Consider the following 14846-nt stretch of genomic DNA (forward strand, 5'->3'; position numbering starts at 1 on the left):
GAAACGTGCTATTAACTGAATTTAATTAATCAATTGGTGTAAGAATAGCTCATATGAAAAGCTAAAACCCTCCCAATGATGTTCAATGCACTGAAATAATTAATTTCACTGAAACAAGATTTATAATTTAAACAAGACAGAAAGGTCAGATTTTGGCAAGACAAAGTTTGTCGCCTATACAGAAATTGAACAAGTTTACTGCAAATACTAAAATATGTCACCAAATTAATAGTGTGCGTGAGATTCAAATGTAATATCTTGTATGACTTCCATGAGCTTGAAGGACTGCATCCATGCGGTTTGGCAAGGATTCATACAATGTACTGATAAGTCATCAGGAATAGCTAGGAAAGCAGTCTTGCATGCCTCCCAGAGTCCATCAATATTCTTTGGTTTGGTCTTCCATGTTCCTCTTTCATCCTACCCCACATATGCCTCATGATGTTCAGTCATTGGGCCGGCCAATCCTGGAGCATCTTGATCTTCTTCGCCTTGAGGAACTTTGAAGTGGGGATGGAAGTATGCGATGGAGCACCATCCTGCTGCAGAATTTGGCCTCTTTTATGGTTGGGAATATAAGAGGTAGCTAAGATTTCTTGGTATTTGAGACTATTGATGTTGCCTTCCACCCTGCAGATATCTCGCACACCCCATACTGGTTGGAACCCCAGACCATGATTTTTCCACCACCAAACTTCACTGTTTTCTGGGTGAATCTTGGATTCATGCGGGGTCCAGTAGGTCTCCTGCAATATTTGCGGCGACTGTGGTGTAATTCAACAGAAGATTCATCTGAAAATCCACTTTCTTCCACTTCTCCAGCATCCATCCTTTTAGCAAGCTGTGGGCCTTGGCACATGCCACACGGTTTTTCAATGTCTTTTGTTTAGTGCTGGCTTCTGGGCATGATTCGACCATGGAGGCCATTTCGAGACAGAATCCGACAAACCGTTCTGGTTGACACAGGGACTTCAGGTGACCAGGCTCGTGGAGCTCTGCTGCAGTGGAAAATGGGCTGGCCTGGATTTTCGAGCCAACAAACGGTCCTCTCGAGCAGTGTTCTGCGGGGTCTGCTGACCTGGGCTTGTCAAAACGTCTCCAGTGTCTTCAAATGTTTTTTTATCCTCTGTACTTGACGCTGAGACACATTAAGGTGTCTGCCACATCAGCAGTGGATCTGGTCTTCAGCTCCTTGATAATCAAAACTTTAGTCTCAGGTGAATCTTAGGCATGTTTGCAGAGGTCTAGTTGCAGTTGATGTGAAGGTCTAGTGTACTGGGGGTTGTTTTATATCCACCTGAGACCTGATTGATCCATTATTAGTACAAGGTGAAGCTCATTGACAAGGCGACAACACTTATGTCTTTGCAAAATTGACTTAATGGGGTTTACCAAGCGGGAATTAGAATACTTTTTGACAGTTTCGTTTTGCACTGAACATTCTTACAGAAGCTGTTGGGATTAAAATGAGCCATTTCTTGTAAATAAATCTTGATTAGAAATATATTTCAGTGGCACTTCAGGTCAATTTGCAAACAAGCAACAAGACTTTTGTCAGGGACTGTATTGGACCATACCATGTAACCTAGCAGTGCATGTTGTGTAACTGTGGCTTCTGCTGAATTTCCGGTCCATGGTGTCCGTATAATTCTGCAGGATGATTTTTTTGTCCGTAGGTGGGATGTGATTAACATTGATAAGAATAAAACCCTCATTTAAATGAAAATGTATACCCAAATACTCAAACAAACTTCAGCACGCATCTACAAAAACACCACACACTACGTCATGTCACACACTGACATGCAACACAACACGCAGGCATGCCACGCTAGGTCAGGTGGTAACGTTCGAACCGGTCACAACTCGGAGTCGGTGGCGCAGACAGTGAAAAGCAAAAGGGTTGGGACACCCATAGACTTTTTATAATAGAGGTGAAACCACAAAGTTATGTTTATATACTAAATCTAATTACATTAGGCATTTTGGACCTAGGTGAAAGAAGTGTTAAGGGAAAAACTGCTTTTGGCTGGTCATATAGTTCAAAGACAGTAACTCCAGTAACAGTTATTTTTACCAGTGCATCAATTTCACATAGTGTCATATCAATCTACTTTCATTTTTGAAATTTATTTCATTAGCAATTACTTTCTAACATTTCTACAGCAATATATTACAGAATATATTGTTAGTGTGGGTGGTACCATATTTAAATGAGTCATACAGATCTGAGAAGTTCCTTTTCAGCAGTACAACACGTACAGACACAGCGTGGGACCTGTAAGAGCAGCTTAGTCCCTTTGTGAAAATAAAGAGGGGATTTCTTGTGATTTTGACATGTGACATTGTCATGTGTTAATGTAGATTTAACTTTGGGCTAATAGCTTTATCAAGGTTCATTCTCTAATAGATTTTGTTGTTGAGATGTACATTATTCCTAAAAGAAACATAAACCAAAACAGGTATGATATTTCAACAATACAGGACATAATTAATTATTATATAATTAAATATAATTTCCTTTCACTTATATTTACATTTGACCGTATATTGATGCAGAAAAATTCACCAGAATGCAGGAAATAAGCGTTGATGCTGGGCGAGAAATTGATTTGTGAATTAATTTGAACTCATGGTTTGACACATTTTTAAAAATGTAAAATTTTTTTTTTACTTTACTGGATTTTTCAGTAGGGAGCCGCTGAGTTCCTGTAGTTCAGGTAACACAGTGTCGGTGATATGTTGGTGTCTGTTTGGTGAGATCTGACCCCGTTCTCTGAAGATTTCTTACTCAGTGATCTGCTTAAAGACACATGTGGATGGATGTTTTGCTCTCACAGGAGATTGAAACTGGACCTTTTGGTTCTATAGTTCTTACCACCCTTCCATCATTAGCAGTGCAAGTAGGCCCATCCTCTTTAGATTTTATGAACAAATGAATAGTATTATGCTTAAGTGAAACGTAGAAAAAAAGATTGCTCACAATCATGCAGCCTTACAGTGACTTGCGTAGATGTCGTGTGTTTTGTCTTCATGCAGAAACACTAATCTGTCCCTGCTGGATCATCCGGAGCCATGGTGTCCATTGACCCCACTATGCCCACAACACAGAGGTATTGAAAATCTGCATCCCACTGATGTCTTCATTGATAAATTGATGTTGACAGAACATTAATTCAGTCCAACAAGCTGGCTGTTAGATTGATTGAAGACTTTCGTCGATTGACTGTAAATCCAGTGTCCGGCCTTTCTTCTGTCTGTTAGCATATTGCTACAATGAGCTGTCATGAAATGTGATTCGTAGCTTTGCATTAGCTTAGTTAACTGAGTTTACTGAAGCCTTTTAATTTGCAAGAAATCAGAATCACAGAGATAAAAAGTCTCATTAAATACAGTGGTCCATTTTTCTGAATCATGGTGGGTGCAGTATTTGGATGCAGGGCTTTACTATGATTAAACCGTTACTTCTGCAGAAGCTGTAAATAAAGCATGCTGCCAACGTTGATTGACCCATCCCTTCCAGTGTTATACGGGTGGAGGTTTACATTCTGTGTATAGAGCTCAACCGTGGGATCCGCAAGAAAAAAAATCCGTTCTTTTTCTCCATAAGGATTTTGATTATCAGTGATAATGTCTAAACATCAAGATAGACTGACCACGAGCTAGAGCGATAACTTACTTTCAAGGATGTGAACAGGACAGTTCATTCCAACAATTATTTGATGCTCATGCAAATGTGTTTTCCCTCAAATCAATCATCAACAAATGTATTCACAAAAAGATTTATCTCATGTAAGTTCCCACAGAGAGAATTCCCGGCAATGTGCTCATATGTGATTTCCTGCTAGTGTTTTATGGTGACTGATTTAAATATTGTGTAGGTGGACCTGTGTCTGATACCACTGTCGCCAGTGTCAAAAGCAAGATAGAGCGAGAAGTAGGATTAGAAACTTTGATCTTTGTCTCTTTTTCTAACAGTTCCACAGAAGATACAGAATGTGCAAGCCTGGGGAAGATGATGCATGACCACAAATACCATTAACACCAAATTTACCATGTGCGTAACTTTGAGAGTGAGCGTGTCACAGTTAGCTGAGGCACTAATAAGACCCCCACTGGACAGTAAGATAATAGTTTTAGTAGTGGGAGTATGTGATATATTAAATAATGACTAGTTAGCAGCTTATTTCTACAAAGAGAGCCTGGTTCCTTCTAAAGCAAATTAATTACCCTACGTCCTCATCATCTTGCAACTAAGTTCTGTCATGAAAGAGCTTTGTATACACCTTGAGTAATCAGAACATTAATTGTGTCACTTACATTTCAAAATATAGTTTTAAACGTTTTATTGATTTCAAATGTTTTTATTGCTATTGCTAAAGAAGACACTCTGTTTATTCTCTGCAGTTGGAACACTGCGTCCATGCAAACACAAACTCTGTAGCATATTTAGTGTTGTACTCCCATTAAACTGAACATTTCCGTTGATGATGAATGTGAAAAATGTGAACGGGACTTCCTTGGGAATATTTATTTAAATTAACGTTTCTGTCCTCATTCACTCGTTTTGTCCGTGCCCAGACGCTGCAATTGAAATCTGGAACAAAGGTGCTGTTATAAACCTTAGTTCTAAAGCCAGGCGGAGCCTCTACTGGACTTCATGGTAATACTCCTCTCCAATCCGAGCATGCGTTCACCCACTAAACTTTGCATAATGTTGCGGCCAATCAGGATGGGCCTACCTGAACCCAACAGCAGCCATGCATAAGAGGCAGCGTCCGCTGTCTCACATCCTACACCCTCTTTAACAATGACATAGGAGTCTCCATGGGTACATGGGTGGAGCCTGATGTATAACACCCTGTTCCTAGTCGCCGTAGCCCGCCTACTGCCGGCCACACTGACCACTGTGAGCAGATCACAGTGGGAGACGGGGCTAGCAATGCACATAACATGCCAACACATAGCTGGGCAAAGCAGATGCAATTTTACTCACTGACCCCCTGATGGGGTGTAGGATAAAAGCTTCAAACTGGATAACTCTCGACCCGACCTCAGGCTGCGTGGAAAAACAGGTGCGCAGGTGACAGCAAAAGGCTGTAACACCAATCTCCAGCACGCTCTGCCACTAGACCCTCCATGAAACCAGGAACGGCCCGTGGGAGGCCACGATGGTAGAGCTGACCTGGTGGTGAGGTCCACGAACGCATCATCGCCAGCTCGGTTGTGAGTTGTGGTGACGTGATATCAGCTGCTAATCTTTTTTTCCTTCCCAGCCAGTCCTCAGGCTGATAGATGTAAACCAGTGGAGAGAAACCCTCCGGGATCATGAAAGAAGGATTATGGAATATTATGTGTGGTCTAGACCTACTCTATCTGTAAGTGTCTCGAGAAATCTTGTTATGAATGATACTATAAATAAAATTGAAATTGAAAATTGGATACTAGTTTAGCTGAATAGAATTCATTAAAATTGAGTAAAGTAATACAATGAACAGGAAAAACAGAGAGAAAGTCTCTTCTGTTGAAAAGTTACAATGATTATTTGCTTAAGTGGCTCACAGCTAGAAGGTTCTGGGTTTGAATCCCGGTTATTCCGGTTTTTCTGTGTGGAGTTTTATGTTCTCCCTAGTCTGCGTGGGTTTCCTCTGGGCGCTCTGGTTTCCCCCACCATCAAACACTGGACCAGGATCTCCAGGCAGTGTCACGACCAAGACACTGGCATCAGATCTGCGGTCTCCGGTCCCGGGTGCTGTAAATGGCTGCCCACGGCTCCCTTGTTGGGATGTTTTAAATGTAGAAAATCAATTCTCTACATGTATGTGTACATGACAATAAAGTACCTTTACCCTTTTGATACATCACTGCCGCCTGTGGACAGATAATCTGTAATAGGGTTAAGGATTATTAATAGAATGGAATACAAGACGGTGGTCCCGAGCTCTCCTTTGTACATTCCGTTCTTGCCATTCTAACGAACAATAGTAACATAACATAACATCCACAGGGCTCACAGTAACGTAATACAAGCATACGGACATAAGTAGGGATAATGCGAGCGAGCCTTCATTATGTGAAACAGAAGCCAGACAGGGTGATGCAGGTTTAATTTATATTATTAGAGGTTATCTACTTATAACGCCAGCTTCCTGGTTGGGACTGTTAACTTTACCGTTGAGCATGGCTCTCCGGCTCAAGTGGATTTTGTGGTTACCATCACAGGGATTTGTCGTAATCACCATTTATAACTTTAAAACTCACGTGAAAGCAGAAGGGCTTGGCGTTCCCTCTCTTTAATTTGCGGTGCACCTTGTGTGAGAATGTAACAGAGTGGCGTGACTTTTGGCCGAGGGCAACGCTGAGGGCAAGCTTGAATGATATAGCGATTTCGTTGATTTAACTTTAGTAATGATGGCCGTTTTATCGTATAAATGCAGCCACAACAGTTAAAAAAAAGGAAAAAAAGAGGAGTTATTAGCTCTTCCATCAGAGCTCTAAGTCAATCGGGGCAAACGGCGCTGTTGCCCGGGCAACAATAGCTTGTACTTGTGCACGTCCCTGTAAGTGAGTGAGTTAACCGTGGATCTATAACATTACTAACACAAATTACTTAACTAATCAATATTGATTAAAAAATATCAGACTTCTACCATGGCAACAGTTGTTAATTTAGCAAGTTATACAGACCGTAAAATGCTGTGATTGAGTATCAGAATCAGATTCTGGAAATGGCATTCCTTTAGTAAATGGTAAGGTCATGTTGATGAGAAGCTGTATTACTTCTCAGGGAGTTAAAATATACGTCGGGAGATGATATTGAGACCCCGACTATAGATGCATTTTCATTTCCAGATAACTACCTTTTAAAATGTATGGTTTTTCTTCCCAGTCTCTCAGTTATGTAGCATACAAACCTTATCCATCCTCATTGACTAACGTCAAAAACTCATCACAGGGTAAATCAACTCAGAGATCAGGGTTAGACTCAGTTTGTTAATCCTTGTCCGTTTCCGGAAGGGTTTACAAACTGAGTTTCCACTTCACAACAGCTGATGTTGACTTAGAGTTAAGTGCGTGAACCACCACAGATAAAAAGGCAGCATGAATGGAGCCACACAGCAGGTTGAACATATATTTAGTTTAAAAAAAAAAAGCAATGCAGTAAAAAAGAAAGAGAATTTGGTGGGAGAAAATTGTTGCTATAGTCAATGCAACGCTAAGATAATATTACAGTTAGGTGCAATCCTGCGGGTGAAAACGTTCTAGGCCTACTAATCCCTTCTGGGCTGCAGCACCATCAACAGAATTGTAATTTCAAAGGGTGTTACACATGCATTTTTAATGTCTCTTACTGGTTTTTGTCCAGGGAACTCTACACAAACGTTTAAAACATGTTTCAGAGCGAGTCACACTCTTCTGACAGCGCTTTGCTGTACAGTGGCCTTACTAATAGGCTCCGCATCACCAATGTCGTTAAGAAATTGCCGTTTGCAAAAAAAACAATGCGACACTAAGAATTGCTGGGATGTAGAGCATGTCCACGATGGGTGATGTTAGGGACATGAGGACGGTTATGGTCCTTTAACATAAATGATGAGAACTGCCCTAGTTCTCGTTAGACAAAACACTCGATATGCTTCCAGTCTCAAGGTTAAAGGCACATGCACTTACACACAGGCCCACAGCACACACTGATAAGGGACAACACCTTATAGAGCGGTTAAAGCTTTCAGCGGTGTGCCTGCCAATCGGAAGGTTGGTGGTTCGATCCCGGCCCCGTCACATGTCAAAGTTTCCTTGGGCAGACACTGAACTTGCCTGAGTGTATTTGTTCCCACACAATTTGGTGAGTGTGCATCTGATAAGCAAGTGGCACCTTGTATGGCTAGCCTGGCCATAGTGGTGAATGGGGAATGGTGTAACTATGTAGAGCTCTGAGTAGTCGTTAAGACTAGAAAAGCAATATATATATAATATATATACAGGCATTTACATAATGTTGTGTGTGTTTGTGTGTGTGTGTGTGTTGTGTGTGTGTGTGTGTGTGTGTGGTGTGTGTGTGTGTGTGGTGTGTGTTGTGTGTGTGTGTGTGTGTGTGGTGTGTGTGTGTGTGTGTGTGTGTGTGTGTGTGTACAGCGTGTGATGTTATGGGACAGGAAGGAGGACCCAAACGCAGAGTAGTAGAACCATAAAAAAGGGATTTATTATCCAAACACCAGAGTAGAGATGGGAGAGGTCCACAGAATTTCACAAACAGGCAGGGGGGAGAGCAAAAGTCCAAACAGGGAAACCAAGGAAAACTCACGGGGAATCAGCTGGAACATCAACGGGAACACAGGGCCTGGAGGGCAGACAGGACGCAGGCAGGGAACTGGCGAGAAAAGGCAATAGACATCACGGAGCAACGGACAAAACGATCTGGCACAAGACAAGGGAAACACAGAGGTTAAGTACAAGAGGTAACGAGGTAATGGGAACAGTTGAGAGCGGTGAAGCACCTTAGGGCGGGGCTGGACCACAGACAGGCAAACGTGAAGCTAGACAAGACAAGACAAGAAGGAAGCTGACTACAAAACAGAAGCAGAAACAACAGATACAGGGAAACATAAGACAGGATCCTAACACCAAATTAGGGAGAAAACCGAGCAAAAACACAAGGATGGCCAAACGGGAAAATAACCCCCAACAAACCCCAAACCACAACACTGTGTGCATATTTGCTATCTATCTCAGGTTAAAATCTGAAAAAAATTGTATTTGACAAAAACACCATCTGAACATACACCTCCATGTAAAATTAATTTCAGCTCACACCACCTCTGCTCTCAAACTAACCTGGTGTGTCCTTTGTGTTGCAGGTCACTGTATCGAGTGTGCCCATGACTGGAGGACAGCTTGCTGGTGAGTTTCAGGGACTGCACACCATGGATGTATGACAAGACCTGGATACATTCATGGTGGAACACCCGTTCATTCGTAGAGTGCTTAGTTGCGCAAAAAAGTTTTTAAGTTCCGAGCTTACTTCTGTGAAATGAATTGGCCCATAGACTTTACATTGTGGTGATGCTACAGGTTTTGAATCAATTTTCCTGGCTTGAGGGAAGTTCCTAAAATTAAAAGTCAATTGATTAAAAATTCGAGTAGAAAGATTCATACATTAGTGGACTATGGGTAAATCTTCAAAAGGTCGCAGAGGGATTTTCTGTTGCAATACTGTGAGTGACCCACCGGATAGAAATGGGCGGAAGGCTGAGCTGTTTGTCCTGCCGGGCGTACACAACACACCACCGCCATATGGTGTTTCTACAAAATAGATAAGCGACAAGACTTTTGTCAGGGACTGTATAGTTGTGTGTGAAGTTGTGAAACATATTCACAGACGAGAAGGACATGACCCCTAAAATGGTTATTTTTACCTCTTTAGTGAGTTGTCTTTCATTTTTTTGTGGGGGACAAATCTACCTTTTTTAAATACTGGGGAGAACATATCCCCTGCATCCCCCCCCCCCAAAATCTACGCCTATACTCCAGGCAAACACCATTATGTTCACCGTTACTTTATCTGGGAAAGGGGGGTCGGACTAGAGGGGAAAACGGGACTGAGTACCCAGGGCCCTCAATTGAGGAAGTCCCAAAAAGATGCTAGAATGAATAGCTGTGGATGCGGTGAGGGGCCCATAGAAATGCTTTTCTACAGGGCCCAGAATTTTTTGCAACTTTGTCTGGGAATGTTGGTGTTGGCAGTGGAAGAAGTACTCAAAAGGTTTTACTTCACACCGCACACTAAAAGTCCTGCATGTCAATGTTTAGTTAAAGGCATTATCAGCACAATATACTTAAATTTACTCCACTTTGTTCAAGGTGGAGCCATAGACATTGGAAGTAGGGGACCACCTCACATTGACAGCTTTTCTTTACAGAAATTGTCAGAAATGAAAAGCCCTCCTCCACACAGTTGCTAGTAGCCAAGGAGGACACAGAGGATTAAAAAAAACACGATGGAGTCTTCAAAGGAAGTCATTACCTTTCAAAGTTTCTGTGTGCAAAACTCACCTGACTACACCATTTTGTAAAGGAGTTTAATTACCTTTGTATCAAATCACTTGGCAATGGCTTGAATGTAATGGATGTTTGTTATTATAAAATAGTTGTGCACTATAGTGTTAAATATGAATAGCTACTGTATTTACAGACTGTGTGAGCTAAAACACACAAGAAGCCTAATTCCTCTAATTTCTTTACTTTTATTTTCTGGGTTTTCATGGTCTTTTCTTTTATCTGATTTGATGGATTTCAATTTGTTTCTTTTTAAATCCTGTTATCTATTTTCACCACATCTACAGTGCCTTGTGAAAGTATTCGGCCCCCTTGAACTTCTCAACCTTTTGACACATTTCAGGCTTCAAACATAAAGATATAAAAATTTTATTTTTTGTGAAGAATCACCAACAAGTGGGACACAATTGTGAAGTGGAACGAAATCTATTGGATATTTTAAACTTTTTTAGCAAGTAAAAAACTGAAAAGTGATGCGTGTAAAATTATTTGCCCCCTTGCGTTAATACTTTGTAGAGCCACCTTTGCTGCGATTCCAGCTGCAAGTCGTTGGGGTATGTCTCTATCAGTTTTGCACATGAGAGACTGAAGTTCTTGCCCATTCTTCCTTGCAAAACAGCTGGAGCTCAGTGAGGTTGGATGGAGAGCGTTTGTGAACGCAGTTTGCAGTTCTTCCACAGATCTGGATTGGATTCAGTCTGGACTTTGACTTAGCCATTCTAACACCTGGATACGTTTATTGTGAACATTCTTGTAGATTTTGCTGTATGTTTGGGATCATTGTCTTGTTGAAGATAAATCTCCGTCCCAGTTTCAGGTCTTTTGCAGACTCCAACAGGTTTTCATCCAGAATGGTCCTGTATTTGGCTGCATCCATCTTCCCCTCAATTTAACCATCTTCACTGTCCCTGCTGAAGAAAAGCAGGCCCAAACCATGATGCTGCACCACCATTTTGACAATGGGGATGGTGTGTTGAGGGTGATGAGCTGTGTTGCTTTTACGCCAAACATATCTTTGCATTGTGGCCAAAAAGTTTGATTTTGGTTTCATCTGACCAGAGCACCTTCTTCCACTGTTTGGTGTGTCCCCAGGTGGCTTGTGGCAAACTTTAGACGAGACTTTTATGATATCTTTGAGAAATGGCTTTCTTCTTGCCACTCTCCATGAAGGCCAGATTTGTGCAGTGTACGACTGATTGTTGTCCTATGGACAGACTCTCCCACCTCAGCTGTAGTTTCTTGCAGTTCATCCAAGGGATCATGGGCCTCTTGGCTGCATCTCTGATCAGTCTTCTCCTTGTCTGAGCTGAAAGTTTACAGGGACGGCCAGGTCTTGGTAGATTGCAGTGGTCTGATACTCCTTCATTTCAAATGATCGCTTGCACAGTGCTCCTTGGGATGTTTAAAGCTTGGGAAATCTTTTGTATCAAATCCGGCTTTAACTTCTCCCAACAGTATTACGACCTGCCTGGTGTGTTCCTTGGTCTTCATGATGTTCTCTGCTCTGCGTTCACAGAACCCTGAGACTATCACAGAGCAGGTGCATTTAACAGAGACTTGATCACACACAGGTGGATCTATTTATCACCATCAGTCATTAGGACAAATGGATCATTAGAGATCCTCACTGAACTTCTGGACTGAGTTTGCTGCACTGAAAGTAAAGGGGCCCAATCATTTTGCACCACACCACTTTTCAGTTTTTATTTGCTAAAAAAGTTTAAAAATCCAATAGATTCGTTCCACTTCACAATTGTGTCCCACTTGTTGGTGATTCTTCACAAAAATAAAATGTTATATCTTTAGTTTGAAGCCTGAAATGTGTCAAAAGGTTGAAAAGTTCAGGGGGCCGAATACTTTCGCAAGGCACTGTATGATATGTTGTGTGTTTTATGATCTTGTATACATATTCTTTTGTCGTATTTGCAACTATTCTACTTCATCCCTGCTTGTATAGGATTATCCAGAAATTAACAAAAAACATATCCTAAACAGTAGTCTGCCTATCTGAACTCTAAAACAAACACAGAGGAGTATTGGTTGTAATCTGCACTAAAGTTATTACTCAGCAATGCTACTGCGTGAAAACTTATTAAATATATAGCAGCACTGTAAATAGGCACTGATTAATCACATGCATGCAGGTGTCAGATGGTATTAAATGTCAAGTGAAACAGGAACATACTGTGTGTGTGTGTGTGTGTGTGTGTGTGTGTGTGTTTGTGTGGTGTGTGGTGTTGGTTTGTTGTGTGTGTGTGTGTGTGTGTTGTGTGTGTGTGTGTGTGTGTGTGCACGTGTTGTGTTTACCTTGGCAAACCCGGGCTGTACAGAACAGCTCTAATGTCACATGGGGTGCAGAATCTACTGACACCACCTAAGGGAGAACACACAACATCCACATGATAAGGACAGATTTTTAAATCCATTACCACATAAGTTTCTATCCACATAAACCTGGAAAATAACGTTTTCAACTCTGTTGAACCACATAAACACACAGGCCTGAAATACACACACATGCTCAGTACCTATACATGCACAACTACTTACTTATAACCAGCTTCAAATAGTCTATCTATGTCTAAATTTTATTTGAGCTTATTATTACACTGCATGCAAATCTGCCTAACGTTAGAACACACAACTACATATAGGATGTTATTACCGTAGTGGTAACTAATATCTGTTTTGTATGTATGTATGTATGTATATATATATGTGCTGGAAGCATTCCTCATGGAGTTTGGTCCATATTGACATGATGGCATCACACAGTTGCCGCATATTTGTCGGCTGCACATCCATGATGCGAATTCCCGTTCCACCACATCCCAAAGATGCTCTATTGGTTGAGATCTGGTGACTGTGGAGGCCATTTGAGTACAGCGAACTCTTGTTCATGTTCAAGAACCAGTCTGTGATGATCCAGCTTTATGACATGGCGCATTATCCTGCTGAAAGTAGTCATCAGAAGTTGGGTACTTAGTTCAAAAAGGGATGGACATTGCAGCAACAATTCAGGTATGCTGTGGCGTTGCAACGATGCTCAATTGGTACCAAGGGCCAAAGATGGCAAGAAATATTCCCCACCACATGAAACCACCACCACCAGCCTGAACCGTTGATACCAACGGATGGATCCAGCTTTCATGTTGTAGACGCCAAATTCTGACCCTACCCATCCGACTGTCGCAGCAAAATCGTAGACTCAATCAGACCAGGCAGTTTTTCCAATCTCTATTGTCCTAATTTCGATGAGCTGTGCAAATGTAGTCTCAGTTTCCTGTTCTTAGCTGAAAGGAAGTGGCCCCGATGTGGTTCTTTGCTGCTGTAGCCCATCTGCCTCAAAGTTTCGACTCTGTGCTTTCAGAGATGCTCTTCTGCCCACCTTGGTTGTAACGGGTGGTTATTTGATTCTGTCGTGCCCTTCTATCATCTCGACCAGTCTGGCCATTTCCTCTGACCTCTGGCATCAACAAGCATTTCCGCCCACAGAACTGCCGCTCACTGGATGTTTTTTCTTTTTCGGACCATTCTCTGTACACCCTAGAGATGGTTGTGCGTGAAAATCCCAGTAGATTAGCATTTCTGAAATACTCAGACCAGCCCTTCTGGCACCAACAATCATGCCACGGTCAAAGTCACTCAAATCACCTTTTTTCCCATACTGATGCTCGGTGTTGAACTGCAGGAGATCTCTTGACATGTCTACATGCCTAAATGCACGAGTTGCCCGCCTGTGATGGCTGCTAGAAATTAAGTGTACGACCAGTTGGACAGGTGTACCTATAAAGTGGCCGTGGAGTGTAATATATGTATATGTCCTTGGGCCAGACACTGAACCCGAGTTTCCCCCGGTTAGTTGTAAGTAATTACTTATCATCAACATTTTAGCTTCTCTGCTTTTTTTTTTTCTGAAGTCACCATAGAGCTAATATCAGTGTGGTGTTGTGTGTGTGTGTGGGTGTGTGTGTGTGTGTGTGTGTGTGTGGGTGTGTGTGTGTATGTCCTGTTGGTTGTTATAGTGAACTAAACGAAAAACAATGAAAACTATTTTTTGTAAACTAAACAAAATAAAAGTAAAAGCTTCAGAACTGACTAAACTAAACTGAACTCCTTGCAGGTAAAAAAAATAATAGTAATAAAAAAAGATCAAGTAAATCATTTCCAGTTTTAGTTTTTACAGAAACTAAAGAGACTTGACATTGAATCCAGGAGATGCGCTGTCGCCCCACTTTGCTCACATGGGACACTAAAGTAGCCGAAGATGAAACGTTAAACAACGTGTATTCGAGTATCCAATATATCTGGAAAGGCAAGCGGTATGTTACGGGTTGTGTATGGTTCAGTTAATTCCTACGCAAACGGGCGCCATCTCCTGGTCACCTTCACATTCTGCTTGCATTCTAAAAGTAACACAATTCTGGGTAATCTACAGCAGCAGTGGTAAATCGCACGTTTTAGAGAGACCATATTACCAAAATGTTTAAAAGTCTACCCCACAATGTTTTATTTTACTGTATTTTGTTGTGGTGTGTTTGAGATGAATGGCGTGTTAGTTTGGCGTTGAGTGTAAAATTCTGGATTTGTGGTCTAGACCTACTCTATCTGTAAATGTCTGAGATAACTCTTGTTATAATTGATACTATATAAAATTGAATTGAATTGAATTGATAGGCACTAATTTTAAGCTTAGAGCTGAATGCTAACTTGTAGCTCATTTGCATTGCTTCTGACCATAGACCGTTACAGGGCTATGCTTCGTACACGCATTCCTTTTCTTCGTCTGA

The 14846-nt window shown here is 41.5% G+C and overlaps 1 protein-coding gene across 2 annotated transcripts in view; it reads right to left on the reverse strand.

The window, feature by feature from the left end:
- Positions 1-14846, reverse strand: part of pde9aa (phosphodiesterase 9aa) — a 127795-nt gene that overhangs the window by 59798 nt on the left and 53151 nt on the right. Inside the window, exon 1 of one of the 2 annotated variants that reach the window (XR_004334190.1) lies at positions 12364-12378. The gene's annotated coding sequence lies outside the window, so the exon portion shown is untranslated. Of the gene's footprint in view, positions 1-12363; positions 12431-14846 lie in introns of those variants that run through there. The other variant, XM_032530261.1, reaches the window with a different exon arrangement.

The sequence above is a fragment of the Etheostoma spectabile genome, chromosome 11 (genome assembly GCF_008692095.1).
Source record: "Etheostoma spectabile isolate EspeVRDwgs_2016 chromosome 11, UIUC_Espe_1.0, whole genome shotgun sequence".
NCBI lineage: Eukaryota > Metazoa > Chordata > Actinopteri > Perciformes > Percidae > Etheostoma > Etheostoma spectabile.